Below are 10,448 nucleotides of genomic sequence, written 5' to 3' on the forward strand. Positions count from 1 at the left end.
TTTTATTTATATCTCGCTTTTTGTTAAAACAAAGCGGCGTACAACATTAAAATTATACAGCAATATATACAATCCCCCCTTAAAAAAGGATTAAACAGTTCCAACAATTAAAATTGCAAACAATAAAATCTTAATAATACATTTTTTTGTATTGACTTCATTTAGATGCCAAGTAAAAACACTACACTAAAGCCTTTGAGACCCAACTGATTCCCTCTAAAAGATTGAGGCATGTAATTTTTAATTTTTTTTAACCTTTTAACCTATTTTAACTCAACAACCTCTTTAATATATTTGAGGCTGTTCAAGTTATTTTGGTGTGTGTGTGCATTAGTACTTGTATTTCACTCTGAGGTTTCTTGATATAAAGTGGGGCATAAATATTTAACACCCCCCCACAAATGTTGCAGCATCTGTGTCCTTCTGTGATCATATCCAATGGAGGAGAAAGAGGGAGAGTGGAAAGGGATCTTTTATAGAGAACAGCAATGGTAGTAACACAAAGTGAAGTGTAAATCTGAGAGCAATGAATAAAATACAGCTCACCTTTACAGAGGTGAGGTGAAACAGTGGTTGCAATTCTGGCTGATGAGAAATCCAACAAAATGGAAATAGTTGGGGGTTCAGAAGAATGAAAGCTGATCAATCAACATGGAAATACAATAACAGCATATCCAGGAAAGATTATACAGCAAGAAGAGAGGAGAAAGACATTGGAATTTATCAGACAAGGGGGAATTGGAAGTATAATCCGATGGCAATCTGAATGCAATCATGGGGTTTAATGTTATTGCGTGAATCGTGATAGACTACCACATGCAATTTCGGGAAATGGGAAGTCAGTCCGAATGCAATCATGTGATAGACTGCCACACGCAAATTCAGGCAATGGCATGCTATTTTCAGGCAATGGGGAGCCAGTTCGAACGCAATGCACATTCACGTAATTGCGCTAAACTAGTGACTTTATGTGAATGCGTTCTGGCCCCACTTTCTTTTCATTCGAATTTAAGACAAATTCCTCCTGTTTGATAAACTCCATTGACTATAGCAGTGATGAATGAGAAGATCATGAGCCAGGTATTACTATCAACATCCAACAAAAAGGAAATGCTGTAGAAATTATTTTAATGGGCCATTACTCCTAGAATCCCACGATCAATACAGCCAGTGGCTGTGGGGGCTGGGTGTTTCCAGAGCTTAATCCAAAAATATAACTCTTCCAATCTCTGAAAATGCTGCAGGCTAGACGTGGAACGGAGAAGATTACACTCAAAATTAATCAGGGCTGGTAATGTTGGTTTTATTTTCATTTTCTGTACATTTTCATAAATGTACCTGTCCTAGTGTTACAAACAGAGGAGGGTGCAGAGAAGTTACAAATAAAACAAATCTTGTAGTTTACTCCCCAGCTATTCACTTTTTTTTCAGTGCAATCCCTTTGAATTTAAAGTGGAGAGCAGTTTTTAAATGTTCAAATTATTTAAGCACTGATCAATTTCTCAGAACGAAATGACTTTAAACATTTCATTGCACACTCAACATTCATTTCTCAAACTACAAATGTCAGTTTTTACTATTTTTAATTTGTTATTGTAATTACCTTTTTAATGTAATAACTAACCGAAGTTCACAAAATACAGTTGATTTAGTTTATTTAGGATGGAGTGCGATGGCGAATTCAGTCGATGAAACTCTAAAATCTAAATATGTATACAATATTCCTGGAAAGTCTGCATGTAGCCACAACAAACATGTAAATGACTAGGACCATCCAGTCCTAGTCATGCCTGCTCAGAAGTAAACCTCATTGAGTTCAATGAGTCTTCCTCCTAAATGAACTTAGGATCATCTCAGGCTTCGTGGCAATTTCTCTGGCTGCATGAAACTGCTTTGGGAACATTTGAGTCGAATGGTGCCCAGTGGGTCATTATGACTGTAGTCACAGTCATGCATCTCCCTTTGTCTTTGGGCTTTTCCTCAACTCCGACATTCTACCTTCCTTACACACTTCATCCATATAATAAAACCATAATCACCTGTGGTTCCTGGGAGGAGAGACTTGATTTCAAGGAGCAGAAGATCCACCAGTCAAAGTTTCCCAAAGATGTTTTGTGGTTGTCTCCCTTGCTGCCTGGGATGGGACTCAAATGAATCCTATCTCCTCATCTTCCCTCGATCAATCATTCAAAGTTTATCTATCACACACGTCTAAGCAAGGAAGGCAACTCCCTCTCTGCCTTCTTACCAGCCTCCACAACAGACTTGCGCCTGTTCTTTTGTGTCTTGGTATCTCCAAACCAAGCAGCTTTTGTCTTCTGGTGGAGGAGGGACTAAGTTTTTTAATGGTTTCAAAGTGTTGTTGCATTTTAAGCTATTGGAATTTGAAAATAAATTTAGGCCCGGTACACATGGGCAGGAAGCAGTGTGGTGCCGCCGATTCTAGGGTTCCAGAGCATGCAGCAACCGCATGCTCCAGAACCCTAGAACGTGGCATATGGGGGCCGCCATGATGACGTACGTGACACATAGCGTCTGCACATCATGCACAAGAAGCATGATGTGTTGCAGCCCTTATGATGCCACAAGGAAGAAGCTGCTCTAGCCAGCTCTAGACAGCTTCTTCCTGGCTGCGTATTGTTCCTGCATGGTTTGGCTGCTTCGGGAACGATACGCAGCAAAGAGGGCCGGCGTTTCGCCACCCGTATGTACAGCCCCTTAATGTGCTTTTATTCTTTTAAAATTATTTTATCATTTTAACTTGAAATTATTTGAATTTGCTATGTATCTGGGTATAGTCACAAAGGAAGAAGCGTTTCTTCACGATCCACAAAATGATGATCGGGTAGAGCAAGGGGAGTGAATCTTGCAGGCGGTGATGCATCTCTCAACACAGGATCTCAGCCATACATTCCAGAATCAAGCTGTTGTATTACTGCACCTGAGCTATTGCCTGGTGAAATGCAACATCCAATGGAGATTTAAAAGTTGCTCTAATTATATAATCAAATCCCATCTGGCCTTTTAATATAAGAATAAATCTCATACAAGCATACAATTACAGGGATTTAATTGTACGTTTGCAAATGCCATGTATAGTGAACATCGCTGATTAGATTAGATTTTTTGTGATAATGTTAGTACAATTGCTGAACTACATGTTACAAAATGAAAACCAGCACAAGAGTATAATTATGGGGAGGGGATGAGGGCATTGTTGCCCCAAATCAGAATCCTGCCCCCCCGGCCATGAAATTTTCTTGCACTTCTTTCATTTCTAGTGTTGCAGAGAAACACTGAGTGAGAGAGACTTGCCTGGGGAAGGAGCTAACAACCAGTATCTCTCTCTATAGCTATGGCCCCATACAGACAGGCCAAAATAAAGCTGCTTTGGGTCACTTTGGAGATATGCTATTTAAATGATGCATGCGTCCTAAGAGTCCGGAAGCCGCACCAAAGCCACGCTCCAGTCCTATTGTGCTCCTTTTTGGTGAGCAGGAAAAGTTTAAAATCTCTTCATACATTTTCATGCCTCAGATCTTGGAAATTTATTAGTCACAAATAATTCCATGATACTTTCCACTTTTAAAACTGCATATATAACTGCAAGTTTAATATCTGCAGAAAGAATAAGTGCAAGTGAAAGGGGGTCACAAACCACGTATTCAACCATGTTGAATGTAGCAAAGCCTGCATTTCACAAAGCCAGGAAATTAATTTAGTAATTTACTTTAAGAGATATTCTTGTCCTGCCACTTAAGCTTATCCATCAACAAGGTACAAATCAACCTATTCAACCTTGCTCAGTTCACATGGAAGTGTCATACCTCCTCCTGCACACCCTTATTGCTAGAATGACACACTCAGTTAACTAAAGTACTTGGGAATACTTAAGTACTTGGGTCTAAAGCAAATTTAGCTCAAATTGATGTCAGTGAGAAGAAAGGAGCTTAACAACAAATGTCAATTTTACTAGGCTATAGGCTAATTTGTATGTCATCGTAAATAATAACTTACAGTGGCTACCTTTGAAAATCTGGTAAAGTATGTCCCTACAAGTCATCTGCTGACTTATGGTGACCCTACTAATTTCATCGGGTTTTCTTAGGCAAGGAATACTCATCACATTTCATCACATTTCACTAATTTTACAAGCTGTATTGAATTGCCATTGTTTTATCCAAGGAACAATGGGAATTGTGGGTTTATTTGGGTGTGCATCTGAGAGAGGGAATTGCCTTTCAAAAGCCTCTGAGCTTTGCCTTGTGCAACTTTAAGGCCACATTTCTAAATTTAGGATACCACAGATTTACTAGACCTTGGGCCTGAACAGACTAAAACTGGAATAAGAATGTCAGAATGAAAGGTTGCATGAAAGGATGCTGCTGCTGAGAAGACCCACCCCTGGGACTTGCTTATTTGCTTGCAATTAAATTCCTTCCTATAAAAAGTGTGTGTGTGTGTGTGTGTGTGTGTGTGTGTGTGTGTGTTTGGGATGTGCTACATCTCCCAGGACAGCCACTGGAACACAGGTTAAATGTGGCAGGGAAACAATGAAGCGTTCATTCTTTATTGCTTTCCCAATCACATTTCTTCACACACACACACATTTAAACATGGTAATTTGTTATGCATTTCATGTCACATTATAGTTTATTCCAAACTCACGTTCAAGTATTGACTATTTGTATTATGGTACATTCTGAAATGGGATTGCACATTTTAAATTATGGGGTACTTGTGCATTATCATCCTATTTCTGCATGCCATTTTGAGAGTCACAACAAAGGCTGTTGTCTGTGTAGGAAGCTGTCTTGGCATGCGCAGATCAAGTAGAACACAAAATGATGTGGAGGTGGCAAACTGAAGCTATCTCTTTGCTAATTCAATTCTGATAAGGGCAGTGCATCCAATCCCAGTTAAAGCTGGCTATGAGTCGCTTGGAAGATGTCTCAATGAACAGGGTGTGAACCAAAAAACAGACCCCTTCATCATGGCTTAACCATGCGCTCTAGTTGATAAGAGGATAGTTCCCATTCCATTTAAATCCAAAGAAGTTGTTCTCATTCTGCGTGAGTAGTATTGATAATGAACTGGATGAGAGCAACCTGATGAGAAGAGAAAGTGAGATATTCAAAAAGCAGTTGTAAAGTGAGACAACAGAGGATTAAGTGGGCTGTTCCTGACACATGGGAACAGTTGGAAGGTATGTAGTTAGTTTTTGTGGACAGTCGCAAACCAGGGATGTAGCCAGGATTTTGGGAAGGAGAGGTCCAGACTAAGTGCCACCATTATAATGGGGCTTGGGCGCGGCAGCACAGCAGCAAACGCCATTCATTGTATCTAACGGAAGGGGGGGTCTGGACCTCATGGCCCCCCCCCCCCCCGGCTACGTCCCTGCGCAAACTTTGGAACTCCCTGCCATGGGAGGCTAGGGTACTCTTTTCAACAAGAGAAAGGCCATGTTTGTTCAGAAAGGCTTTTGTTAGGTAAGCTGTGTAATGGTAATGACGGTTAGTATGGCCCTCTCAGATATAAAAGTAGGGTTCATCAAGGTTCACAGTGTGAAGTGTTGCAAATATGCAGCTACCACCAGGGTGTTGCAGTGGAGCCACACAAAAGCTTTGCTTAGAGAAGCTGTAATAACAGGGTGGGAGGCACCCACACCTCTCATTCTGCTCTGGCTTCACCCAGGAGAGTCATCTGAGTGACAGAGACCAGCCTGCAGGCAGAACATGGAATGCCAGCACCTCCACAAAGTCCCAGCACTGCAGGTGAAAGGTTTGGGCAAGACATTATTATTTCCAGTGTCATCCACAGTATTACCTTCATTAACTATCTATCTGTCTATCTAAAAATGAAGCAATGATGTAGATTCAAGTTGATCGACTCGGACTCAAGACACTTCAATGACTCCACTTGGACACAACTCTACAATAAATAGATTCAACTTGACTCAAGACTTGCATATTTTAGTGATCAATTTGCTGACCTTGGTTGAGTAACATAACATTTTCATCCAGAAATGTCATGGCACAGAAAATGGTGAATAGACCTAACCTTAGAGCAGTGGTTCCCAACCTTCCTAATGCCGCGGCCCTTCAATACAGTTTCTCATGTTGTGGTGACCCCCAACCATAACATTATTTTCATTGCTACATGCAAATATGTGTTTTACAATGGTCTTAAGTGACCCCTGTGAAAGGGTCATTCGACCCCCAAAGGGGTCCCGACCCACAGATTGTGAACCACTGCCTTAGAGCATGTGGCGTTTTCTTGGAGAGGAGCAGCAAACATGTTAAGCAATGGGATCTGCTCAGCAGCCTGTCCCCACTGCACAGCAGAGGAGCCTTCTAAAGCTTTTCCAAGAAGCTGGAGGCACGACTCACCCCAAAAGCTTGCAATGTGTTTCTCAGACAGGAATAGCTAATACATTGGGTAAAGGGCTTGAATGGAGATTAGAGTCATAGTCCAATGCTCAAAGCAGTACACCACATTGGTTCTCATAAAAAGTGTACAGCTAGCATGAAGCAAGAATAAATACACTGCATTCAGCTACAAGGGGAATGAATATAAACTGTCTATAATGTATCTCACAGAAAGGAACACCTTTGACAGTTCAATTTATTGTCCTCTGTTTATCTTGTTTTGGTCACCCTTCCTTGAAAATCGAAGAGTCCAGATGTTCCTTAAGGAAACAGAGTTCAAGTGAGATGCTAGGATCTTAGATTTCTTGGCAATTTAGTGAGCATGCCATTTTATCTACAATTATCCATAGGTTCCATTTTAATAGTATCACTTAATAGTCTTACTAGCTGATAAGCAGGTGTGCTCTGGGAGTCTGATATAATAGCAGATAATTACAGCCACAATTAATTGGATTCATAAATGCCCTCAAAAATCCAGCTCAGCATGCTCTGGGGTGAGGGCCCCACCCTTGAAATTCGGCAGGTATCCCGATTGCTAGTGCCAACACAGAGACTTTTCTTTCATTATGAAAGAAACAATTCTGCTCCGAGCATTGCATGCAAAAGGTCCCATGTTCAGTCCCTTGCATGTCTAGGTACAGCAAGAGGTAAAATAAAATACAACACAATCTGATGCAATGTAGAAAGTCGATTAAACAGTTTTTTTCAATGCTAATCTAAGATACCAGTTGAAATCCTATTTGCAATACAGCAATAACGCGGTTGTGCACAAGTATATTTTCTTTTGGATGAGGCTCACAGGGCTATTCTCTAGACAGGGGGATGAGGAGGGGACAGGGCAGTAGGGGCTGCTTCCTATCCAGGGTTTCCAGGTCAGGACTGTCTCGGGTTCTGAGATTTCCTCAGACGGAAAGAGGACCTCTTATGATGTCACTGGGGATGTCATTAGTCATGATGTCATTAGGCATTGTGCATCAAGCACAGTTATTAAGACTGTGCCATTCAAATCAAAACTACTGACTCTAACTAATGAGTAAAATATGCAAGGACAGGTCACCAAATACCCTCCTCACAGAAGAGGATCTAGGCCAGTGATGGTGAACCTTTTGCAGACCGAGTGCCCGAACTGCAACCCAAACCCCACTTATTTATTGCAAAGTGCCACGTTCCTCTGACTTTCTAGGAATGAAATCTGGCAAACTCTGTGCTGGTGTGACAGCATGCATGCCCACAGAGAAGGCTCTGAGTGCCACCTCCGGCACGCGAGCCATAGGTTTGCCACCACTGATCTAGGCCTTGAGATCTGAGAACCCTACACCTGTTCCTGCTGAACTTCTCTAGAGAGAGGGAAACAGAATGAGGTCGGCATTGAACTAGCATACATAAGGTTTGATTTGCATATGAGAAGATGAGCAATATTATTTTGGGGTAAGACATTTCTCAATTGTTGCACCACCTCTCCTCCAGCCCTTTCATAACCCAGAGACAATAGAAAGGAAGTTGGAAAGCTCAATCTTAGAACTGACCCATTCATTGTTTTTTGCCAAGAAGAACCACCTATCATCTCCTGACAATGTCACTTGACAGTCTTTGAACAGAAAAAGCACTGTTAACCTGTGTATCTGTGTTTAAATTCTGGGGAGTTAAAACTTCCTACACCTTGGTTCTAGAAGCCTTGCAGAGTCATTCTAACTGTGGTAGTCAGGCATCATAAATGTTTGCATATCAGTCTTATCCATAGGCTGGAAAGGTAACCCATCTCTGGTATCATTACAATGGGTCCTTGGTATCCAGAACCCCACCCCTACATCCCATTGGATACCAACATCTGTGGATGGATAAAATGGTATACTAAAATGGTAAAATTAAGACTTACTTTTCTATTTATATTTTTAAAAATACTTTCAAACCGTGGATAAATGAATCCATGTATAAAGAATCCATGGATATGAAGGGCTGAATTTGGTTTTATACAGTTGATAATCTGTTCTACTAGGTGAGTTGATTTTTGTATTTGGACTTGCCATAATACAGTTGGGAAAAATACTGCTAAAGAGTTGAATAAGCATTCAATTTACTGAGTCTGGTGACTACCACAAAATCATTTATGCTGAATATCAGTTTAGCCAGTGCTGTGTTAGATCAGGACACAGGGCCATAGGTTGCATACAGATCCTATGTCTCACATTTGTGGATCAAACCCTTGGAAGCCAAGATGACTAAACTGAGGCAGTCATGCTTTGGACACATCATAAAAAGGCAGGGCTCACTAGAAAAGACAATAATGCTTGGAAAGGTCGATGGCAGTAGAAAGCGAGGCAGACCTCATACTAGATGGATAAATTCAATCAAGGGCATCACAGCCCTGAGCCTTCAGCATCGAAGTAAAGTAGTTGAGGATAGAGGAGCTTTGTGATGTCTCATTCATGGGGCTGCCATCTGACAAACTTGGGTCTAGGGCAGCTGACGACAACAAATAGTGAGATCCAGCATGTGAAGAACACAAGAAGAAGCTTTGAATAATCACCTGTCAGAAGAAAATGGTATTTAGAGGCAAATATAGAACCTCATTTCTTTGTTCTAGCTTAGCAATTTGGCAACCTCACAGTTACAACCCCCGGATTCCAGGCAGGTATATGCAGGCAAATACTTGGCACTTGGGTTGAGAGGCTTAAGTCATCTTTGTTTCTCTATTTAAGGCTGACATTAGCAATTGTTCCTGAGGAAGATAAAGCTGAGAAGTGGCATTTGTAATGCAAATGAGCGTTCTGATCGAAGGAATCTAATCTGATTGAAGCAAGGGAGCTTTAAACTTCATGTGTGAAAACACCTACAGACCATGAGAACACTCTCCCCAATATCACCAGAAGCCGCCCCCTGTTGCATCACAAGAGGTTATCCCTAGGTCTTAGGTTTCAACCCTGAAATCTCAGGGTCAGTGATAGTCCTGATCTTATGGATGACTTGCTGTATGTCTCTTGGAGACATCACATCTATCTTTCATGAAGAGACATATAGTTTTCAGCAGTCTCCTCCCTCTCCTGATTCAGCTGTGATCCTGTTGTCTAAAACCTATGTTCTCAGTCCTGCTCTCTCTCTCTCTCTTTAAACCAAGGTCTCTTTCTGGACTAATTTCTCTAGGAGAGCACTTGACAGGGGATCAGTGAGATGTACCTATTACCAAATAAATAAAGCTGCTTAAAACTGGGGACTCACCTAGGGAGTTACTCTGGAAGGATGGGAAAGAAACACCTAACAATGAGTCATGAAAGGCATATTAATATGCTAAGAGCCTATCCTGACCTTTATAAGTCACATGGCCTGAGATGAAGCTAACAAAAGTTTATTCTTGACTGACACGTTGGAAAGAATCACCTACAATGTGGAGGATTAGAAAAAAGGTGGGATTCTAGACAGATAAGTAAGCTCTCTGCATGATGGCGGCAGCCCTATCTAAAGCCTTCAAGTTGCCTGTCAATGTATAGTGACCTCATAAATTTCATAGGGTTTTCTTAGGCAAGGAATATTAAGAGGTGATTTGCCAGTTCCTTCTTCTGAAATATAGCCTACAGCATATGGTGTTCATTGGTGATCTCCCATCCAGGTACTAACCAGGACTTCCAAGCTCAGACAGGTTCTGGTGCCTTTAGGATATTTAGGTGCCTAAATACCTACCCTTAAAGGAAAGGGGGAGGCTTCTGATTTTAACAAGTGCATGTGTGTGTGTGTGGGGGGGGGGGGACTGTAGCGCATGGACCACATGCACCCGACCCTCTTTTGTAGCCTTCAAAACTGCCAAGGCTCCTATAGTCCCCTTTAAAAAACAAAGCAAAAAATTAGCCCCAAATCATCCAAACTGCCACCAAAAAACAAAACAAAACACCCCCCTTCCCTATGTTTTGGCTAGCTTGTGCAATCTGGCCAAGGCACAGGGGTAAGTGGGAGGGACAGGTGAGTACAAAGTCCCCCATTGTTCGCTTGCGCAAGCAAGCTAAGGCACTGGGAAGAATGGAGGGCAGG

The sequence above is a fragment of the Sceloporus undulatus genome, chromosome 9 (genome assembly GCF_019175285.1).
Source record: "Sceloporus undulatus isolate JIND9_A2432 ecotype Alabama chromosome 9, SceUnd_v1.1, whole genome shotgun sequence".
NCBI lineage: Eukaryota > Metazoa > Chordata > Lepidosauria > Squamata > Phrynosomatidae > Sceloporus > Sceloporus undulatus.